This window comes from Struthio camelus, chromosome W (assembly GCF_040807025.1).
Source record: "Struthio camelus isolate bStrCam1 chromosome W, bStrCam1.hap1, whole genome shotgun sequence".
NCBI classification, from domain to species: Eukaryota; Metazoa; Chordata; class Aves; order Struthioniformes; family Struthionidae; genus Struthio; species Struthio camelus.
Window position 1 is genome coordinate 57310119 of NC_090981.1, and position 24145 is coordinate 57334263.

The 24145-nt window shown below is 43.4% G+C and overlaps 1 long non-coding RNA gene across 1 annotated transcript in view; it reads left to right on the forward strand.

Annotated features, from left to right (window-relative positions):
- Positions 1-1655: 1655 nt before the first annotated feature.
- LOC138064270 (uncharacterized) overlaps positions 1656-24145 on the forward strand; it is a 33004-nt gene continuing 10514 nt past the window's right edge. The window contains exon 1 of the long non-coding RNA XR_011137542.1: positions 1656-1736. This is a non-coding gene — a long non-coding RNA (uncharacterized lncRNA). The remainder of the gene's footprint in view (positions 1737-24145) is intronic.

Sequence of the window (24145 nt, forward strand, 5' to 3'; positions counted from 1 at the left end):
TGAAACAAGCTCTCGTAAGAACTGAACTGGGAGAGACAACAGTAGACCAAGTATTTTGCCTACTTCTGCATTAGGTTTCTAGGGACTGCCAGCACGTGAGCACATGAGATCATGACATTGACTTTGCGGTGTTGTGATGATGTCTGCATACCCTAGTGTTTATGTCACGCAGTGGAATTAGGTTATTGGGCTTTGAAAGAGTAAAATAATACTAACGGAAATTAGAATAACTTACAGCTGAACTGAAAGCAGTGAAGGAAAGTTGTTGTGTAGCTTTGCTTAGATTTTGAAAGAGATTTCAAATGACTATTAATTTGATTTAACATGATGGATTTAGTTCAAGGTTACAGGAACACATTAGAAATCAGAATGTATGTATCTGTGAATATATCTTTAAATACACCTGGCTACTTCACTTTCTACCGCTACAAAGGGTCAAGGCACACACACTAACCCAAAGAAACACGAGTCAACCTATTACTGATCTAATCTCAGACTTCTAGGATAGTAGTCATCTGCTCTGCATCTTCAACCCTCTGGCTTAATCCTCTAACTGCAGGTGCATTTACTTATTGATTTTTAAAAGTGGTTTAGATCTGGTGTCAAAAACACTCTCAAAGATGTTTTATCAGGGTTGTAACTGCAAGGTTTACCCCCAAAATGATGTGGATTCTACTGGGTTCTGAGTAAAACACTTCCATTACTGGAACTGAATTGAATTTGCATTGTTAAAGGAGCACGTCTTTTTCTGCCTTATCCCCAATTAGAAGAACACCCCCTCTGCTTGTGTCACTAATCCCTCTAGGCAGGTTGCAGGATCAGAGCTCAGCTGAGGTAAATTCAATTGATGAAAAGAGATTGATTTATCAGAGCTGAGAGTGGGTTTGGTGTATAACTGTGGTCTGTGTTGTAGTGGTTACGACTATTTTTTGTATTGTAGATGTAGAGCTGGAAATGCCAGCAAAGGAGAAAAATATTCAAGGTTTCAGGTCCCTATTCAGGCATGGCTGAAAGTTTAAGGTGAGAATTTAAACATGTATGAGTTGTAATCTCTTTTCTTGTATCTCATATTTTTACTGCCTCACTTCAAAATGATGCTCTGATTTTGTCTCTCTGCGAGCTGCACAACAAGCTCCAGACAAACTGTTCACCCCTGATTGTTTCTAAGAAGCTGTGTTTGTGGCTTGCTCCTTCACATTTGGTTACCTCATATTTGTAGGCCAACTAGAGAAGGGTCAAAGGATTGATATGTTCATGTGTGTTCAGGGCTCAAAATGACTGTGTGCTTTGAGGTATGCTACCACCTGCTCAGCTGGACTTGGAATGCAGAGCTGGGTGGAGGTGGAATTAACTGTTAACCGGTTATCTTATCTGGAAAGCCATTGGGTTAGGGGGAAAAAGTGCTCAGGTGACATGTTATTGGGTGACTGAATGACTCCTCGACCCACGAGCTTGTGAGATCCCCTTTTCTCTAGGCAAAACTATTGCAAATCGAATGAGTGCAATTAAACCCGCTGAGGAGTTGTTCTCATAGCGCTGTGTTCCTGGAAATGTCAGGTTCCTGCAGAGACGTCACTGAGCCACTGATAGTGAGCCACTGCATCACACAGGGAACCAAAAGATGGTGCTGTTACTGCACAGGAACAGGAAAAAAGGTGGATTCCAATCTCTGCTGCAGTCTTTGGGGTCAGCGAGGGAGCAGGGAAGAGTTGAAGTGGTCACTGCTTCTCTTTCAGGTAATGTGATGCTGGAGGACTATCCTAATTTACTTGATAACTGGGGTTTGCGGGCAGAGCCTATCAAAGCAATAAAAGCTTATTCAGATGGTCTCTGGAATGAAATATGTGTCTGGAGGGAGGGGAAGGAAGAAAAAGGAGAAAGGAAATCACAGACTTCCTCCTTGTGAGGTGTTAGACAGAGAATAAGACTGGAAAATGGCATCAGATGATGCCCGTCTCTCTGATCCCTGGGGTCTGCCCGGCCAGGAAGTCCATCATGCACTCCTCTAGGAGGTAGCCACAGAGCTGCTCACAAGTCAGCTGCTACTGCAGACAAAAATAAGATAGTGGATGTATAAAGGACCCTCAAAGGTAAAGGGAAGAGCAGTAGGAGAATATGGGGACCCTTGACCCTTAGGACAGAAGTGGGTGGCAGCAGGGCTGTGGTCCGTCTGCTCACCAAGATAACACAATCAACAATTTCTTTGGGTTAACTAGTCAGTTTGTGCTTAATCCTGGTGTAACTGAAACACTCTTTAAACAGTCTCTACAAAGGCAAGTTAAATGGGATGTTGACCTATTCAGACTGAGACGATCACAGGAATGATATTTAGGTGCTTTGCAGGTGGGTTAGATGAGAACTGGTGATCCAGAAGGAAGAACTCTTCTCTTCTGTCTGTCATCTCCTAGGAGAATTTCTTTCTTTCCCTGCAGCCCTCACATTCTGGCAGGAAAGAACTCTGTATCCAACTTCTTATATTTCTGGAAATATCTCACTGTTGTTGCCAGCTTAACAGACATCTGATGTGTGCTGGATTCTGTCCTTTGGGGCTGGAATTGTACCCGGCCACTGCTGGGACGGTGAGGTTTGGACAAAACAAGAGATTTCAAATGCAGCCTTGGAGGGGTCTCTCAGGGGTGACTTCAGAAACCAAGGCCAATGACCAGTCTTGGTTTTTGGTGAGCAGCAGTCATAAGTCATTCCGGGTAGCATCACGATAGCAAGCCCTCCCACCATCACTATCTTAACATGAGATGTTGCAGTGATGGCTTGAGGCGTTAGGGGACCCAATGGCACTCCTCATCCTCCTCCTTGCTCAGCTAGGTCACAGGTATGGCCTCTGCTGTGAAAATCTGCAAGGCAGGTCTGAACTCAAGTGTCTCCTCTGTGGCTGCAACTGCCAGCATTACTGGATGACCATGACAGTGTATTTGTTAAATGAATTTGAAATGTTGCTCAGGAATTTGGTGATCTCTGAGACACCACCCACATTTTATTTTTGTGATTTTGCTGATTATTGACAGCAGGTGCAAGTGCCCACCATGTTCTTAAATCCTTCTGTGTGCTTTTGAGTAGAAGTATCCCTTATGCTTGTAACGTTTTGGCACTTTTGCCCTGCTCATCCTGCAGTACCTCTTTTCCCTAAATTCAGGGAGCGCAACGAATAAAAAACAAAGAAAGACAGAAGGGTGAAATTTAAGGGGTAAAAATGTAGAATCAGGAGCCTGAATGAGGAACAGCTCCTTCAGCTTAACAGCTCTACTGAAGTGCTCTTGCATAGTGCTGCCACTCACTTGTCCCAACGCCTCTGTTCGGCTGTGAGCCCCGTCCAGTACCTAGCACTTGTGCCGAAGCTCTGCTCACTGCTGTATATTCATAATCATTAGACCTCCTGGAAAGCAGCTGCTGTACAAATTTTCATGTCCTTCAGGAGGTAAGAACTGGTAAGGTGCTATATTTCCCCTGTACTTACGTCTCACAGCTCTGATTAATACAAACAGGAGTTAATCAGACTTTGAAGTATAGCATCATAGGTCTGTAATCAAAATGTTTGTAATCTGAAGCACGCCAAACAGTAAATGTATGTATCAGCCTGTTCCTATGAAATAGGTGTGTTGTACCTGTACAGGAGATAAGTGCAAATAAACAACAAATATTTGGAAGAGAAGTCAATAGGTTTCATTGTGCCCTGGTTAGTTTGCATGTAGCTCAGAGATCTCTCTGTGCAATGATATTCTTGTTTGTACTGGATGTTTCAACTTCTTATCATTACTGTCTTAAAGCTTGTTTATTGAACTCTAGGTCAGTTTATTCAGGTTTAATGACTCTTCCACTGCATGTTTTCGTTTTGGGCATGGGGAGCACTTCATATTCTGTTGTATGGTTCTTTCAGGAGGTTGATCTTGGGTCATCGGTTGAACCAGTAGATGAATGATAGGAGTGTCTGTTGCCGTCTCCCTTTCTTTCTTTTTTTTAACATCTGGTTCTGATTTGTTCTTTCTATTCTCATTTCAGCTTGTGTAGAGAGCTGTTGGTTAGGACAAAAAAGAATCGTGTGTGGCTCCTAGAGAACAAGCTTAGCCTATGTCTGAGGTTGTCTTCTGTAGAGTGAGAAGGTCTTGCGGTTTAAGTACAGAACTACAGAATTGAATGACCTGTGCTCTTTTCTTGATGTTCCTATAATATTTTTGAGTAAATCATGATAGGGGAATTGAATTATAGGGTGTATTTGTGGTTATGGAAAAAAGTAGTGGCATTAATAGAAAGCAGTCTGGGTCCTTTCTACAGTCCTTCCTGCTTAGGTAGGACATCTTGGTGAATATAAAAGAAGAACATGCATTTCCTAGAGGATACTCTCAAACTGGGGGATATCAAGTTGCAATAAATCTAAGGATTTTTTTGGATAGTTCCTACACTGTCTTCTCATACTTTCACAAGTACAAAGGGACAGCTTCCAAAAACCTCTATACCGAAGACTTGCAGAACCTGAGCTAGCAGGTCAGTCTGTGTTTCTAAATGTAAACCTGGAACACAGAGACACTAATCTTTTATTGTCCAGCATCTTACAGATGCTTCTCTTCATGAGCAAAACAGAGAGATGTGGAAACCATCATATAAGCTGCTTCCTTTACTTCAGGCCTTGGTGACCAAGTATTAAATCTGTGCAGTGTTTCAGAAAGCACTGAATATTTTTCAGGTAATATTTTACTGCCTCAAATCTAGGACCAAGACGCATCAAATGTGAGCCAGTGCAAAAACACCTGTCCTAATCTTGAAGATAACATTAGTTCTGCTGGCTGGCATGAAATGAGACTGTTCATTTGAAAATTACACAGGAGAGGCATTTTGCCTCAGTATGGTAGGGGTATTGTGAGATCGACATCTGTCTGTCCTGAATCAAAGTTCTTCAAACTTTCTTACCAAGATTGAGATGGACGCTAATAGTTTTCCCCCGTCGACTTGAGAGGTGCTCTGAATATCCACCTGAACAGCTCTGAAGGATGTTCTCAGATGCCATCCTGTAGGATGTGCAATGAACTTGAAGTGTCTGGCCGCTCATGCTTGTGGATTATTCGTCTTACCATGTAAAGAGGCTCTTTCTCTTCTGCAGGTTGGGTTGACTGAAAGTGAGCCTTTGCCTGGGAGAATCCTGCAGGTATACTCTGAACTCGACCTTACCCTTTCCTGAACCCTGGCCCCCAGTAGGGAGGTTGAACTTAAGATACGAGTCCCCTGACTAAACTGGAGCTGTCAGAGGGCTAAGAATCCCACTTTTCTGTTTTCACAAGGCCTTTCACCATTTTGCAGTTAAAGAAGTATTAATATATTATTCTGATAATTTCTTCAATGAAGAAATAAACAGAGAGGCTGCTGTATATTTTGAACCTGAAATAAAGTAGAAAATTCATAGGAAAAAAGAGGAAATCTGGTAAGGTTGGTTTTGGGGTTCTCTCCTTCATACAGTGTGATATTTTCAACCCTGTTCAATAATGCTTCTTTTAGGAAAAGGTATTTACTTCTTGTTTATTTGTTTTTGCTGTCCATGAAGGACTTCCTTTGTGTTAAACATCTCTGCTTCTCGATATATCTTCTGAGAGTAGCATCTCAGGTATATCCAAATACAGAACAATTCTCCAGCATAGAATATTTTGGACTCTTAAGTCTTTTTCTCAGTTTTTTGAAATGTGAAAAGGTTCACAAAAATCTGTGAAACACTTTGAAATTTTATAATGTTTGTTCCTATTCAGAAATGATCTTATAGTAAAAGGCCCTGGGCAAAGACTGGAGAGAAACAGTTAATACCTAGCTTTGCCACAGTATCTTTCCATGGCATTGGTCACGTTGCTCAATCATTTTTTCTGTTTAATTTTCACCTCCAGGGGAGAACACCAACAGTTCCCTACCTCATCAAATTATTGTGGTGATACGTTATGTATGTTGTATAAGGAGGTGATCAGATTCTACGGGGGCGAAAGCCAGATAAATATTTGGTCTGCTTTTCGTGCAGTTTGCCACTCTTTCCTAGTAGCTTCTTTCCATAATAATTTCTGTCTGCAAACAGTCAGTGACCTGCAATCACTGCTGAGCACACTGACGTTGAATTGATGGTCGTTGCAAACACAAGCAACTGCAGATAGAGAGTTCCTTGAGTGATTGGATGCAACTATGAAAGGGGAGGGCCCATGGAGTCCAAAGTGATTGCTCATAGCATAACTGTTCAAACAAACTGTCTCTTTCTTAAATTCAGGAGATGACGGTCAAGGTTGGGTTCTTGCTTAGTAGGTTGGATGTGGGTCCAGCTTTATTACTTGGAAGCCATATGCTGGTTTTGTTTTCTTTTGTGTGTTTGGGGTTTTTTTTTTTTTTCCCCCCACCTACTCCAAGGTTTTGCTGTTCATGTCAATAGCATTATGTCTCAGAGTTTGTGTCCTTAATACATCTAGCATTGCAACATGTCTGTAAAACTTACAATGGGTGGGGGGGAGGGGCTGAGGATCGAGTAATTGGCCCAAGTTTCCCTGAAGTCTCAGAATCCCCTATAACGGGGGGAAAGCAAGCCCCCGTCATGGAAATAATGAAAAACTAAATGCTGAGTATGTTGTTATGACAGAGACAGCATGACAGAGCTGAACGTTCACTGTGATTGCAAGCAACAACACCCAGCTCTGCAACACCAGGGGGCTGACAGTATTGGAAGCTCTAGGTAGCACATCTGCTACAGCAGTGAGTGGCTTTCAGTGCCACTTCAATTTGCTTCTAAAAAGGTCACTGTCTGAGATAAGAAGCTTCCCAAACAGCAAGGGAGAGGGAAAAATACAGCGAAAATATAATGAGAAATCATTCACCAGAGAGAAATTCTAGCATAAAACTGTTTTTTTATTCTCATGTTTAATATCTACATGGTAAGATGTAATAATTTGCAGTAACAAATTTTTCCCAGTTTTTGTGCATGGTTTTGTTCCAGTTTTTCCGTTGACTGGAAAACATTGCCAAACTTGTCTGCATCATGCAAAGTAACATAATAAAGATCTGTAAAAGGAAGTGTACTTGAAGAGAGACTTTTCTTTCATTTGCTGTATCTGCCATCTCTACTGCAGTAATTGCCTCATTTATGTAAATAAAGTGTTTGATGCAAGTGTCTGATAATTCAGTGACATCCCACATAGCATGTTACAGAATGATGTAGCTGATACTGAAAGCTTACCACAAACCTTTCAAAAGTATGGTAGCCATTCTGCCCAGCTACTAAATGTGGAATAAATCCGTTTAAAATGGGAAATCCTAAGAAATTTGCCAGAGTTCTCGGTGTGTATGTGTAAATGCTATTTTTCATTTAAAAATCAAATACATAGGAACGAAATGAGACTGGTCTCACTTGAAAGTCACCTCCTAATCCACCTCCCTTCTGGAGAAAAAAATATCTTCCTGAGGCTTGGACTATGGTGTGAAATTGCCTAGGTAAATGGAAGGCAAGAGCACATCCCATGGTAGGTGTGTGTCTATAAGACTGTAACCCAGTGGACTCAATGGCTTCTTTTTAAGTAGGCTTGTTTTTCAGTAGTGCTTTGGATTTTAAGCACTTATATAACTGATTATGGGATTGTAGCTATGTGTGTGTGCTTGAAGTCTGTTAATAAAGGGCCTGAGTAAAGGTCATGTGGAGACATAGCCCCCACCCCCCAGAGAAGTTGGTGGGAGATGAGCACTTTCTGTTCCGATTCCATAAAACCGTAAAGGCAGATGTACTCACTTCTGGCTTCTTCCTTCCCACTCCCATAAACATAAGCACAGATTTTTTCTTTATCCAAGTATTCCTTGTTGTAGCTGCTTGATTCCTTTGTACCAGCACTCTCCATTCCCTGAGTTTTTTTTCTTGGCTGTTTAGCACAAATATGGCTTTGTTAATTATTTTGGTTAGCCAAAAGGCAGGACTCTATGCTGAATAGCTGCTGACCTCATGCAAACCAGCTTTTTCTCCTGATCCTTTCAGTGCAAAAAGGTGTAATTCTTGTTTTCTTACTCAGTTTTGACCTCCTGCCAAAATTTAAACTCTCTACCTATGTTCTGGCCATTACCTCATGCTTTATACAAGGATGTTTCAAGTAATACTCAAGAGGGACATAAAGCCGGTGCCATTTAATTCAATGCTAAACCTCTTGCATTCTTTAAGTGGCTTGGAGACCAGTGTTGTCCAGTGCTGACTGTTGCTGACGACCTCAGTGTGGGTGTGTGTACTCCCAATGATGTACGTATGTGTCCCTGGTTTTGGCAAAGGGCTTTTTTGGCAAGCTGAGACTTAACAGAAAGTTTGGGGGTGTTTTTACTGAAATAACAACTACTTTTAGCCGAGACACCAACTGCCCCCATAATAATAATCACAGTCCAAACAGAAACGGGATGCTTCGTTCTACTTTTAAAAGATATGTCTCCCCCAAGGTCTGATAGATTTAAAATTTGTGAGAATGACGTTTCAGTGCATTCCTGCAGTACTAATGCTCTGAGTAATTCTGCTAACCAGCAAGGATCAGACAATTGAATCATACTGGTGTTAGAAAACAGCCTAACAAAAGGAATAAATATCCCTCTTCTACTTCTGCCATTGACACTATTTTCAGTTTATGTGCTGTGTGTGTGTTGACTGATGGAAAGTGGATCATTTCCATGAACCGCCCTTTTTAATTTCTTTCCAGTGACCTTTGTTCTGTTAATGAAAATGAAAATCAAGATATACAGTTTCAGAGAGGGACAAAATTAGCTAAAGTAAGATGTCAAGGTCAATTGAGAATCCTCTGTATTGAAACAGAGGAATCAACAAAATTGTATATCACCAAGTTTCCCTGAAAAATACTCATCAGAAGTGGGAAATTTTCACTATTTTCACTATGGCAGAATTTCAGAGGAAGAAAAGGAGGGAAATAACAGATAAGTTTTTTCCAGTAAAACTACTTACATAGAGGTGCACGTGATGATATCTTGATTGTTCTACTCCAGCTCCAGTGTGTTAGGCTCTGTCCGAAAATAAAGCAAGCAGTATCTACTAGCCTCAGGCTTTCCAAAAAATGATGAAAATAAAAATAAATACAGAGTTGGGTACTTTCATTGGTTTGGGGGCCTGAAGGTAGCCAGGAATCACCAATTTTTATCCAACAAAACTTTTTGAGATCGTTCTTGTTCGGTACCACCGTGGAGCAAAGTTATAATCTTTAATGAAAGAGGGTAGGACAGAGGAAAAGAGCCCATCCCAGCATGCTGAACAGGTTTGAGTTTGTCCTCTGCCTTTCTCAAGAGCTCAAGTGAATGACACATCCTGGTAGGTCTTGGTCTGTTTTTTGTTGTGTAATCAAATATCCATAGGTGTATGGGCCAAAGCAATTTTTCCAGACAACTTGCTTTTGGAGTTCCTTTTTTATCTGGTGACCAGCAATTCTAGTCTGGATATGGGAAATCCTGTCAAAACTGTACAGTCTCGTGAAGGGTTTACATCTTAACACATCAGCGTTTCCTAACTGAAGAAATACTTTTGGGGAAAATTCCCAGCTGGTCCTGTTCAGATCACAGTATCTGGCATGTCTCTGATATGAAAACAGCTGGAAACTTTTAAGGAATTTCATCTTACTCTTCTTTTTTGCCAACACTTGCCTTCAGGAGCTGGGACTTTGTGAAACATTAAGTCTGGTAAGACAGGCAAGAAAATGTGAAAGCTGGCAGTACTGAATGAGACACAGTCCTGAAAAGCTCCTTAAATTTCATGTTCTTGGTCTGTAGTTCACGCATTGGCAGCTTTCAAAGGATCAGTTCTGGAAGAATTATTGTGCCACCTCTGTTGTCCCTGCTTCTTACTCTTTTTTTTTTTTTTTTAAACTCTTTTGGCAAGATTCTCCTTTTTTGCTTGTTCCCTTAAGGAGGCTACAACCTCTAAAAGTGGCTGCTGCCCTTGTATTAGAGAAGAACAAGGCAGAAGGTACCCTACACCTCTGTGCCTCTGTTTCCCACTGAAAGGGAAAAAAGATGCTGTACTGCTCAGATCTTGGAGGAGCTCTCAGAAGGGGGCACTGTTACCATATGTCTATTATCTTAAGTAACGACTCAGAAGGGGGCACTGTTACCATATGTCTATTATCTTAAGTAACGACTCTAAGCGTCCTCAGGACTTCTGACTCCTGGAAGGCGTGTTGTGTTGCTAATTTTGGATTCTGTATGGCTTTTTGGTGCAGTGAGAGTTGGGCAAAGGGCGGGAGAGTTTTGCTTTCCCTTTTGGTCTCTGATTGAAGTACTTTCCTAGAATAGAGTTTTTCTCTGGGAACCTTGCATTGATATGGGGCTGAGTTCTTTAGGCGACAACCTTCCTTATGTCTTGATCAACCCTGTATCAGGATTGGCACAAGTGTAAAGAAAGGCTTATGATTGCAAAATAATTATACTAAGAACAACAATTGTCATAGGTCGCAGTAAAGGTCTATCCTGCCAACTACTCTCTCTTCAATGTTGGCAATAATAGATACTTTAGGTGAGCCTAGTTCTAGGTGAACCTAGAGTGAAAACTCTTCTGCTATGTTCTTCTGGCTCCGGTGGTTTGTTACTCAGGGACTTCCTGAGCCAGAGATGGTATCTTTGTGTTTAGTAACTCCTGATGGATTTTTCTTCCATGGATTGGTCAAACAGGTCTTAGAACCCATGCAAGCTTTTAGCACCCACAGTTCCTATGGTAGTGAATCCACAGTTTAAATAGACTTTGTGTAAAGATATATCTCCATTTGTTCACCTTGAATCTGCTACATGCTAATTTCTTCTGCCCTTTTGACACCCCCTGCGCTCAGGGTTATGAGGGCCTTCTCCTGCCCCGCACAAATTAGCGCTGCTAGCGGTGTCTGCCACCTTGCCCGGGTCATTTATAAAGAGGACAGCGCAAACTACTGTGAGACACCCCCCCCCAGGTACCTTCTTCCACTGGAGGAAAAACTGTTTATTTGTACCCTTTGTTTTCTTCTAGATGTATCAATGTGAGGGCCTTCCCTTTTATCCTAGGACAGCTGAGTTTCCCTAGATTCTTTGAGTGATTTTTGTCAAAAATATTTCCTAAAGCCATAGACTATCTACATTGTCAGAAAACTGCTTTCCAGCCTGTGCTGGCCTTGGTAACGATGCAGGCACAGGCAGAGACTGCCTGTTTTCCTCCCTGACGAGGATAACTTGCTTGAGGGCCCATTTCTGGAAGGTGGTATGGATGAGGCAAGTCACGCCAGGCTTAACTCTCCTCTCTACCCTATGTAGCTCTCCAGTGCTCTGCCAACACCCTGAAAAAGACCTTCATGCCACATCTGAAGGTGTGCAATATCTAATCTTAACTTTGTACAGTAAAAACAACACCCTGGTGAATTATAACATAGCCCTCATATTTTTTCATAAACTTTCAAGAGAACCTTCTTTCTTTCCCTCTTTCTGTTCCTACTTCAAACTACCACAGCCAGTATTTTAGAGCAATGGAAACAGTATAAGTTTTCCAGAGGAAGCAAATGCTGTGAGTGTGAACATCTTGATCTGCTCTAGAGAGGACTAATCCCAAACTGGGTGAGCATAAGTGGCCCTGGACCACTTGGTGCTGCTGGGGATCAGTCCCTGGAATAGATAACATTTAACAATGTAGACACTGTATATTAAGCGGATATTCTTTGTTTCTTATTGATTCCTACACACGTCCTGGTAGACCAGCGAGTATAACTTCCCTCCATTGCAAGAGCTGTGTTTGTTTTTTTCCCCAAGAGTCTTATTTACATCATGCGCCTTTCAGCTTAGCAGTGATATCACAACCCATCAGAAAAAGAGGCAACAATAGCTTTCCTTTGGGCCATGTGGTCAGCAGTCTTGAAGGCGATACCTCATTGTTTCATTTGCTTGTGCCTGGCTGCTGTCTTCCCCTACCCAGTAGAGTCTGCTCACCCATCTCTGTAGGCCGCAGGACTGTAATGACTGTGACAGTTTGGTCGTGCTGCTTTTTGACAACGTGCACAGTAGTCATCTCTTTGCTCGTTCCCTTGCTCTCTGCTGCTTGTTTCCTTGTTCACTCTGCTTCTAATTTTCCTTTTTTAAAGCCTCTATGTTCTGACTTTGCACAGTGTGGAAAGTTTTGTCAAACACTTTGAGCACTAGAGCATAGGTGGGTTGCTCTTTTGCTCTTTTGAAGTGTCCCTTGCAGCTGTTCTGCAGAACTGAACCTACCTTCAATTTTCCAGGTTTGGATGGGTTGAAGGAGGAGGGTCCTACCAGAAATGATATTGGCAGGAGGGCAAGGCAGGCAGGCATATGACAGATTTTCTTTCAATCGACTTGGAGTCGATGTTCCGTGGAAGTTTCTTTCTGGATGAGGTCTAAAAATGAAGCTCCAACTAATTTTGATGAACTTTGCTTTTTAATACCAGTGCCTGAGCAGCCTTTTCCTACTGCTCCGTGCTTGTTTCTGACCTCTGACATCCTCTTAGTTGTACTGGTTTTGTGTTGCATTGCTGCGTGTTGTATTGTGTGTGAGACTGTGTTTGTGCAAGGAACTCAACATGGCAAAAAACGTGAGGAAAGAAAGGGGGGTTTCTTACAGTGGCACTGCTTCCAAAATAAATACTTGTCAAACTGCTTCTATGCCTATCTAGTAGCACTTTTCCTTGGTGTATTTGTATTTAACTCTGTTTGGGTTTGTTTCATAAATACTATGGCATCGATCTAAACTGCAGGTCCTATATCATTGCCTTTTTATCTTCAACTTAAGTCCAACCTTTCACTTTTTTTTTTTAAATCTTATCCATCTGTAGCCCCGTCTATTTTCATAATGGCAATAATTAAATTAATAAATATGAGTTCCAAAGATTCTCTAGGCGCCCTTTCTTCTAATCTCTTCAATCAGTTCTCATCTGAAGCTGGGCCAGGTTTTCTCCTTGTGCTGCTTTATATGAAGAGGCAAAAGAGCAACTCCATTTATGCCAGCACATAAGTGAGGAGAAAGCAGGGCCAAGAATCACTCCTTCAGGTCCAAAGGTCTTGACTTTGTTTCCCTGTTCTTCCTAGCTCTGCACACCACTGGAATGGTTTTTATATAAGAATGTTAAGCAAAAACGAAGCTTCATATCCAGGAGTCTGTTTTTTGCACTGAAGTCTGGCCTCCAGAAGTGCTTTCCTTTGATGGGACTCTATTTCTGTGAGGCTTCCCACATAAAATATTGAAGAGATTAAGCAGTGCAATAGGCCAAGCCGTCAGCCTTTCCGCTCTGGACTCATGGTTGCTGCAGCCTTGATGCAGTTTGGTGCTTTCCAGGTAGAAGCAGGAATTCTTTAGTGGATGTTTACCGATACTACTTAAAGAGTAATTGCTTATAGCTGTGCAGCTCAGGTACTATGGGTGGTCTCAGGTCTGCTGAGAGGCTTGGCTCAGAAAAGATATTTAGATAGCTAGGGTTCTACAAGATCAGGTTTTGCATCAATGAAATTGCAAAATAGTATCTTTGACATTTTATTTCTTCTTGTATTAGAAGGTCTGAAATTTTGTTGCAAATACTGTGTTAAAAATCACAAAGCAGAAAAGATTACTGGGAAATGAGTGAATAACCACCCGCTGAAATGAGGATTCGTTTTTCAAACAGAAAAAACAAGTCAATGAGAACTTGTGATTTCTGCTTGGCCACACAGAAAATCACTTCCCTGAGAACAAAACTCACATCTCTGGAATTTCTGCTCAATGTTTCAGATCAAAAGAGTTCTTTAAAAAGCAAACCAAATGCACAATGTGGAGCAACTCATCAGCTGGGGACAGTCCTGACAGAGATGCCTGAGACTGCAAATTAAGGCATCAGTAACATCCTCCAGTCTTGTTGGCAGAAGAGGGAGGAGAGCACTAATTCCTGTTTGTTTATGCTTGTGTTGGCTGTTTTGAATTATTGATATGTCCCTTGAAACTGTCTCTGATCATTTCCCATTGAGCACAGAGGTATGTGGTGGTAAGCAGAGACCTGGCCTAGTTGCTGGACTTTCTGCTGCTGAACTCAGCATACAAGCTGTTCAGAGCAGCAACAGATGTTTCTGCTTTTTAAGATCTGTGGGAACCTCACTGAACTTCCCCCCCACCCCCCTTCCTTGTAGGAACAAATGCCAACATAGCTGAGATCCAAAAAACTTGACCTCAGCAGTATGTTGCTATTGGAAGGTATCACGACTGGATATCCTATTGTCCCTTCTCAAGTAATAATCTGATGGTTATTAATGCTGTATTTGCTTTTTCATGCATAGTTTCTGTGTGTTTGTTATTCAGCTACTTCCTGGCAATAAATACAGGAGCACGCAATCACTGTCGCCCTCAATGCAAGGAGGTCCTCAAGATTCATCTTGTTTAGAAAGCGTCGGAGAAACTAAAAATAAGGTAGTTAGCAACTAAAACAACACTTCCCCTTTGTCTTATTTGTACCATAAGCAGTCACCAAGTATGTTACATTAAAGGGGTCCATTTCAAGGCTATTCATAAGCTGTGATTCTATTTTGGGTGCCCAGATGTGGATATCTCATAAACCTGACCTGGGTATGTTAAACCTGAGACTTTTAGAATTAGTGAATTTTTTGAACTATTGAGAAAAAAAAAAAAAAAAAAGAAAGGGGGGGGGGGAAGTATGCTCGAGTCTGCGCATGGCTTAATTCCCTGTATGTCAATAGGACCTGATTTTGCCAAGGACACCCTTGCTAGACAGGGGATTTATTTTCAGGAAAAGACAGGATGTGTGCCATGTTTCCACAAACAGTTTCTGAGTGTGAGTTAACAACTTTACTTTCCAGAAGAAAGCCCTTAGGTGCAATCTTGCTAGTAGCTGTTCAGGACAGGTGCATTCATTCAAGCATCCGCCATTCACTCAGGCACCCGCCAGCCTCCCTACCCACGTCCCAACATTTTCAATCAGTCACGAAAGGCAAGACTCTGGGGCAGACCTCAGCATAGCCTTTTTTTCCTCAATGTGCAAGAGAGCTGCGTCCAGTTGCGTGGATGGAGGGGAGCTGCAGGGCAAAGCTACGGCTGGGCAGCAGGTCTTCTCGGGGTGCCCAGCCACGAAATAGGGCCCTGCTCTTGTGGCATGAGCTCTAGCCTCTCTCCTGCTTGCTCTCCGGTCTCAATCGGTGAGAAAACGAGCCAACTGGCTGTGTCTTGTGCAGGGGGTCAGGAAGCGGGAAGAAGTCAAGTGCTGTGCTGGGCTCGTACTTTTGCTGGAGAATAGGAAGGAGAAGGAGGGCGCGTGGTGCAGGCAACGTTTGTCTGCTATGGTGCCTGGCAAAGGAAAACTGATTACTTTTCCCACAAGTAGTTCTGCCATTCAGCTCAACAGCTGTGACGAACCAAAGCAGAATACAAGCTCTTGGCATCGTTCTTACAACAAGACCGTGTTGGCAGGCCAGCTTCGCTGTTGATACGTGGCGTAGAGTAACGGCTTAAGGTAATTTAGTCTTTTAGCCAATGGAGTGACAAACTGCCCTGCTAGGTTATGCTTGGGTCTCAAAATGAAATGTTTTTCTGTTGGGAAAAGGGAAATTTGGCTTTTTGTTAACTGGGCCTCCAGCTTTCTGAGCGGTAACATTTCAGCGGAATCAGATGTTCCAGGAGGCTGTCGGGGAAGGGCAAGCTCCTGTTCGTTGTGCTGCCTAAGGGAGGTGGGAATGTTTTAAGGCCTGCCAGCCTCACTTATGAAATATGGTGCTGGAAGAAGACAAGGGAGCCAGTGCCCTTTCATGGGAAATGTAAATCCCTCCAGCTTCCTGCTATTGCTCTTTGTTTAGACATGGCTTAAGACTGAAAAATTAGGCTATCTGGCAATGTTTGCATTACTGAATTTTCTACGTGCTGGCCGGGTGTCATGTGGTATCAGAATACTGCCGGCTTACAGCATTCATGAGGATGGCAGATGAGATTGAATTTCACCCTTGTGATTCAGCATTAGCAAGTGACATAATCTTTCTGTGTGATATTGTCAGTCCTGGCCGTGATGGGGGTGTCGCATAAGGTTGGTTGCTATGAAGATACCCCTGCTTTGGTGCTAATCCTTGTGCAGCCTCTGCTTGCAGCCGGGCTGCTACGAGCAGCTGGGTGCAGCGGAAAGCTGGTCACCCACCTGGGAAAACCGCGTTGTGCCCCAAACGCTGGCCCGGCTCCAGTTCCCTTCCCAGGGCTTCTCTCTAGCGAAGACTCAGAGCAAATCTGTCCGAGTGCCTCTCGCAGGCTGGTCTGCCCTTGCGCTTTGCAGCAGCCCGAAGGAAAGCAGTTGGCAGGATTTGCTGTCAGAAGTGGCTGTCTGTCTAAACCAAAACCTTTTCTGGGGAAATGTGAAGTCATGATGAAGTTTCTGCTGGAGAAACAATTTCTGAAGGGCAGACCAGAGGCGCTGAGCAGAGGCAGGCAGAGGAGCGGACCGCAGCTGAGCGGCCGGGGGCTCAGCAGATGCGTCGGGATGTGGCAGGTTGCAGCGCGATGCTTGGGCCTGAGCAGGCTTTCTTTTCATCCGAGGGGAAAAGGCTTGGCCCCACATCTCCTGATCTTCCCCCTTCCTCCCCCCCTGCCCTGGACAAAAGGGAAAGGAAATTTTTATCTGATCTCTTGTAGGGCTGGTAATTAGGTACCCAGCCATGTGATGGAGCCACAGGTACGGTGGGGTTGTACCAGACTTTAAGATCTATATATGCACACCGCTACCCAGAGGCATCTTCACAGACTTGTAACACATTGCAGAAGTTTCAGGGGGCTCAAAATCCATCTCTTATCAGCTCTTCCCTCCCATCACCCATGTTTTTTAAATGCTGTTTCATGCCTAGAACTGGCCGTGAGCCCGTGCCGCAGTCCCGGCTTGAGTGCCCGCCAGCTCGCTTAGGCCACCGACAGAGCTTTCACCCTTTCTAAGGTTCATTAATAAGGGTAAGACAGGGCCCAGTTCAGAGAACGAAAGGATTAAGGTACAAGCAATCCCTTTGGTTTGTCTCTACGACATCTGGCTTTGACTGTGTCCGCCCCTAGAAGCCAGCTCCAGACTGAGACTTTCCTGGCCGTTACATTGCGTTACATCTGATGTTGCTTGTCGTGCAACTTTTTGCCGAGATCCTGTAAACAGATTTGTTATTCAAAAGCAGCAAAGAAGTGTGGAATAAAAGGACAGGACAGTAAAGTCCCCACTGACACGGATGAACGCAGTGCTGTACGTGAGAGTGCTGGTATAATGGTGAAGGCACAGACTTTCCAAATTCTTCCTGAAGTAACAGCAAGGGAGAACTTTAATAAATATCTCCCATATGACATACAAAACAAACACTTGCAATAACACAAACTGTAATACAGGACGCATTTTGGTAATGCTTTGTTAACTCTTCCATTGCGGCAGCCTCAAATGCAAAGACTTCCTGCATTCTCCTATATAAATACATTTGCAGTAACTAAAGCAATAATAAAATATAAAGCTATACAAGCCTTGTGATTTACACAGCATAGGTGCACGGGGGTCACAATAATTGTTTGTGTATGTGTACAGGGCAGGGCTATCACTTATGCCTGAAGACAAGAAGCGAAAGGCACAGGTTGTATTCCAAGTCTTATATTCATGCTGTGTCAGTAAAGACCTTGGATAAATCTGTCACTCGTGGCTGGTCATGTGCATAAGACATCAGTGTGTAAACTGGAATAAGAGTCATAAGGTGGTTTTGCAGTGTCCCTTCAGATTACTGTATTACAGATATTATGAACAATAGGTACTGTATTAAATAGTTGTTAGAAGTGAACAGCTGCTCATTCTGAAACTGGGGTTTGGGATAAGGAAGGCATTTTCAATAAAAGCAAGGATGAGATTTACAGGAGGACATAGGACCCCAGTCTCCCACTGACAAGTTTTCTTTCTCTTGCTCAGTGAATTTCAGCAGTTCGTGTTTTCAACATTGATACTTCAAATATTTTTTTCCTCTTTTATATATGCACACTTGCCCCAGAGCTGTTTGGCAAATTCGGCTTAAATTTAGGAATAGTTTCAAGTGAATTAAACGAAAATTTGTGACGACCCAACAGCTCATCAAGGAAATACTTGTCGGTGTCCTGTTGGGAAGTAGTAGAGAGACCCAGCCCTCTGTCTTCTGAAAGACCCCGGTCCCTCTCCCCCAGGCCTTTCCCTTTCCTACAGGTTACTGGTTTTGCAGTGGGCTCCAGCGCTCGTTGCAAGCGTCTCACTCTCCCAGAGGCTGACCATCCTAAACCCTCTCCGAGTACATTTAGCGGTGACTTTTCACAGCCTGGCAGGGTGAGGGCATTTCTAATAACGGTTAGTAACTCCTCATGGTGTTTTATGAATTCATATACATTTTAGATCTGTTAGTTCTCGTACTGTGATACCATGTTCCCGAGCCTTATCAGCATTTGCCAAGGGTCAGGCTCGTTTTCTGACTTGCTCAGAGTTTTTTCTTTTTTTTTTCTTTTTTTTTTTTTCTTCCCAGCGCCTGCTGCCTCAGAAGTCACTCTGTTTCTAGCAGGGTAGAAGTGTGACTGGTCATGAAAGCTGCCACTAAATTTTTCGAGGTTAGGTTAAGACGGCAGAGTGCTTAGCTCGTGACAGTCTGACACAGAGGTATGATAGCACAGTCCTCCTCCGCTGTATAAATATGCCATTCAAATGTTTCCTCTCTGCAATGCTGTAAACGTCAGTGTAATTTACATTAAAATAGCTGCTGGTGAAACGTGCCCAAAAACGCAGGCAAGTTCTACGCACCGATCCCATCTGTTCTCATGGGAAATATGCAGCTTCTTGCCGTCCGCGCGGCGGCTGCCTCCGGTTGTAAGCGCCGCGATGCAGACAGCTGGGGAGCAGGCGGCTGCTGGTGTTTGCTTGCTTGTTTGCTTATTCTGTGTTTGTAAAGCCCTTCGTGCAATAGGTTTTCTTAGTCTGTAACTGGTGCTCATGCAGTCTGTGGCAATACTAATAAATATCTCTGACAGCTGGGCTATTTTGGTTTTGCTTGGCTTGACTTTTTTCTAGCTTGGATCTGTTGCACGTTCCAGTTGCAGAATGAAGGACATTGGGTTCCTATCGCAGCAGATTAAAGTTGCTGCTCTGATGAAATATTTCATTTCCCCTCTCTCTCCTCTGCTCGTGACTTATAACTAGTTGTTTCTTTCATTCACATTCTATTTCCAGTTATCCAGATAGATAAATACAATTTTTCATGGTAAATGTTTGTGATGTTCACAATTACACTGTCAATACATGATGAAATGTATTTATTTGTGTCACCACTATAATACTTGGGGTTTTATTGGCATTGCTAAGAATAATTTAGGATGTACTGCCATCTAATGGCTCTGTTAATAGTAGAGGAAACCTAATAGCTTGGCTTGTGTTAGCTTCAGGAAGAAAAATGAAAAGTTTTTCAGTTCCAATAGGGAAAATTGTATTTAAATTACGTGGCTGAAGATAAAACGTGCAGGGTTCCATTCTGAGCGTTTGAGGTCTGGCAATCTTTCATGTCCTTGTTATGGTCAGGGAAAAGTGTAAGTACAGGAATATACTTGTATTTTAGTGTCATATAATTTGAAGAGTTCTCGAGTCTGTCATTAAACTTAATGATCTTTCTTAAAATAGAAGTTCAACAGAGAGTTTTTTGCATTCAAATTTCAGGGAAGTCTTCCTCTGGCTTTGGCTTGACTTTCCCCTTTTTAGTGATACAAGACAGTTAATGAGTGCAGGCCTGAATTTAAGTCTGTGCAGCTCTTTTTCAAAGAGGGGATTTTAAATTGGGATGGCCTCTCACCTCCGCCACTAGGAAACACACCCAAAATGTACTTCCAGATGCGTTTTGCCATGATTTCTTCAAAGCGCAAAAACAATATCCCTTCCCAGCAAGGCTGTGACCGTTTCTGCTGGGCAGAGAGGTTTCTCCTTGCTGCTAAAGCCCAGACCTGTCGCGATGTCCGTGCTGAGTGTGAGACCCCTGGCTGCCACTTGTGCCTGCGCGGGGCAGCCCCCAGCCTCGGGTTTGCAGCGCAGCTGCGCGCGGCTCCGGGGACCGCGGGGAGGAGCAGGCTGCGGAGCCCGAGCCCTGACGGCAGCGAGCTGCTGGCCTGGGGTCAGCAAAGCAGCTGGTACCCGTGCGACTGCCTGATGCAAATCCCACGGAGAGAGGACTGCATCTCCGCCTGTGCTTTGTATGACACCTGTATTGTCACTGTTGGCAACCTGTAATTGAGCAGGGGAAATCAGTGTGAAAGTGCATCTCCTCTTCCCTCCGTCGTCCCCCCAACCTCAACTCTGACTCTACTCCTGCCACTGCCCAGCGGGCTACGGGGCTCCCCTGAACACACTTGCACGCCTCGTTTCTCTCACCTGACCTACATCTGGCTCATTCAACCTCCTACTCTCAGCATCTGTCACCCCTGGAATATTAGGAATGTTCCTTGATCAATTTATACTGATTATCATTTATTAAATCGCCTCTTGGAGCACTGTTTTACAGCCCTGTGTAGTACTAAGCCCATGACTCAATGGCACTAGCCATGCAGTGTTGCAAACAGAGTATCTTAAGCGGGGTTGTACGCCCGTTGATGATACCAGGAAGAGTGGGAAACGTTGGTTTCTCCTTCCTGCAGACTTTTCTTAATGGAAGTCTTGTATGTGTGTCTGACGTCCAGAAGACATAAACTGAAGATTTAAAAAAACAGTGTGTACTTTACTGTTCACATCTCAAGCTTAACTGAAGAAGGAGGGGAAACAAAGCGTATGACCACACAAAAATGCAGCAGTTACAGAAATAGCCGTGCCCAAAATGGCCCAGCTGGGTGAAACTTTTAACTATGAGATTAAACTGCCTTAAGATCTGAGTGACTAGATTTGCGTTCAAAACAATGCTGTGCTTCAGTTACCTAGGCACAGCAATGACTTCTGTGAGCACCAATGAGTTGAATTAAAACCACTAAAACCCTTATAAGAATAGGAAAACCATTCTGTCAGTGTCCAATAGAGTGCATCCCTAGCTAATCCCTCTGAGTGATCAGTGCTGTAGGCTTGTTCCTCTGGGAAAAGGAAGCCTAGTGCAGCTTTCAAAGAAGCACCGGCTGGGTGAGGAGGAAAAAAAAAAAAAGATCACTCTGAAAGTACTCACAAGGAAGTTATATGTAACAAAGAAAATTGTTCTCTGTCCTAGAGAAGATGCATACAATGGAGTTATGCTTCAAAATGGAAACTTTTCCTCTATGGAATTGGAGGAGCACTGAACAAGAATTGCTGACTGGAGTTTCTTCAGTCTTTGCATGGTTTCTGGTAAGGAGCAGGAGCTGAGACTGTTCAGGATAAACTTCCTTCCAGCCTGCTTGTCTGAGCCCTAGGATGAGAGGGAAGGAGGGGGTTCTGGTGCGTTGGACATGTGCTTTTCTTTCTAGATTCTTTAAGCTTGCAGTTGGATAACTCCGGACTAGGATCACCCCCAGGCCTAATTGATTTGCACCCAAGGTCACTTTGGCTAAGACCCTACATACTCGACAGTCACAGTGTTGTTCTAACAATGATTTATTTTCCTAAATCCAAATGAATTCTCTATGCCACTGTCACATGGTGCACGCACAACCGGGATTTTCAATTTTTCACTTGGACGCTTAAATTCCATGAGAGATGAAGTTCTGTTAAATCTCATGTAACCGATCATTTTGAATGAAAAGTCAGTTAGCGGCAGGAGGTCAAAGGAAGTCATTTAAACTGATTGTTTGTAAAGGAAGCTATCAGTTAGAATTTAATGTGTTTGGCCCAAGCTGAACTTTAAAATGGAATCTTAAATGGTTTTTAGGTTGGTCTTCCTCCCCGCCAGCTTCTGAGCTGACTCCAGTAAGCCCACCGCTGTGGTTTAAATATAGCAACTGTTTTAGAAATTAGTCTTTCAAGGTTTATCAAAAAGTGCTTGTACAGTATAACTGGATCTAGTGAGACATAAGCCAGTTCAGGAGAAAGAATAATATTTTGTGCATGGAAATTTTTCCATGCGGAGAGGACAGGGCAGGGTGGCCTTTTCTGTTCCCATTGCAAACAGCTAAGGCAGCAGGAATGATTTTAGAAGTCTTTTCTTCTCAGACCGAAAGTGTCATGTCCATTAGCAAAATCTACCCTTTTCACGATTGATGTAGTTCACTGGTACCTAGCTTTAAGATTGATGTTTTGTTTATTTGAAACCGATCCTAATTTAATACAATAGAGATAAAGTTAGTAACTGTACCTTTTCCTACCGGGGGGATGCTCTTGCTTACTCAATGTATTTTGCCTTACTCTTCCCACCCAACCATCCCTTTCCTGGGGCAATGGGAAGAACCTCTCCCGCAACAATGCATACTGCTCCACTTCACTTAAAGCCTCTTCTTCATTCAACAAGCCTTGTATGACAGTCACTGCAGAAAGGACTCTTACCCAACCCAGCAACCCTTTCTGAAAAAAAGGGAATGTTAAGCACAGGGAAATCTCTGTTCAGCCAAAATCATCAGAACAGCTTCTACTTACAGCCTAAAATGCTCAGAAATCACCGGCTTCTCCTGGACTGATACATAGCTAGATTTTTTTTACCGCATCCTGTAGGCCTGCTTCTAACCTACTCCCATGCAGATATATTAGCAATGGTGTGGGTGGCTGAAAACTGACAATACTGATTTTCTGAGTTCCACTTAATCCATATGATGCAAGCAGTTCTCCTCTGGGAAAAACATAATCAGTGGTTTGTCCACAAGGCTGGTCTCTCAAGAATAGATCTCAGCAGTTCTTGGCATGGAGAACACCTTTCCTCGGTTATTTGATCTTAAGTTAAGCTCACATCATTTTAATATCTGCGAGCCTTTTAGAAAGACATGTGGTCATCCATCCCTTTCATTTGTTCATCTCATCTTGACCACCTTACTTACCCACATCACCCAAACTACCTGCGCACTGTGGTTTGTGCCCGGAGTTGCTGAACATGTTCTTCACTACTTCTTTCTTTCCCCTCCATTTCTGTTTCATTCATATACAGAAACACTGTTTGACTATTGGGCAAATCCATGTTTGTTGTTGACACGTTATGTTGTTGGCTTTTTTTCAGCTGTTTGGATCTGGCAGCTGGTCCTTCACAGAGGTGTACTAGCCCGTGCAGGTTAATAGGAATGTATGAGTGAGAGAAAAAGAAGAGGCTGATCTCTGCAAAGCCTCAAATGCTGCTAGATTTGAGTGAGACACTGTGGGAAAGACCTTGCGAGCTTATTTTTGGAGCCCAGCCACATCTCACAGCAGAAAGTAAGGTGGGTAAAAAAGTTGACAGAGCTTTTGGTTCAGTTTCAGTCTTTATCCAGAGCACAGGCACTTGAACACTGCTGAAGGTAGAGCTGCAGCCGCTTGAAGGCTTTGTAATGGTTTATGCTGGCAGAGTGTGTAGTGAAAAGGGGCTTGGTGAAGAGCTGGGCTGCTGGAGTCTACTGGTTGAGGCTGGGCTGTGGGGGAAGGAGGCTCTTCCCACCAACTAACCGGTGCCATCCGTCTCTGCCTCCGAACCGCACACGAGCCCTTTGGAGCGAGCCTGCCGTGCGGGAGGTGGTATCCCATCCCGGGGCTTTGTGCGCTGCAGGGATGCGGAGCAGCATCCGCTGACCAGTCTGAGCAGCCCCTCGCTTCCTGAGGAGCTCGATCTAAGCACGAGGGCGGGTGCCACCAGCAGTCCCTGGCAAACCCGGGCTGCAGCTAAAACAGCAGAGGAAAGGATGACATTGCTACAGAGATTGTCATACATGGAGTCCTCTGGGAATGGGCAGGGAGGATATGCCTAAAAAAAATTGCATTTATTTAACTTTGATATGTTCACAGAGTCGTGGAGCTAAAACAAGTGCTTCCATGTCATATTCAGCCCTAGTTTATTGCTTTTGTTTGTGTTTCTAGTTTTCAGTTTGCAGGGGTGAGAGAAAAGACTTTGAAGAGATATATATATTTCTCTCTGTGTATGTGCCTTGTTTTCCTCACAGATGCTGGAATGTAACGGACAGTTTTCCCCTGCAGTCGTGCCCAGCTGAGTCTGTGCAATTCATCCTCGCGCAGCAATTCCCTGCATGGATGTGTCAGGTCTCCCTCTCCCTCCTCTGCTTCTGCTTTGCTCTCCGTGGCTTACTTTG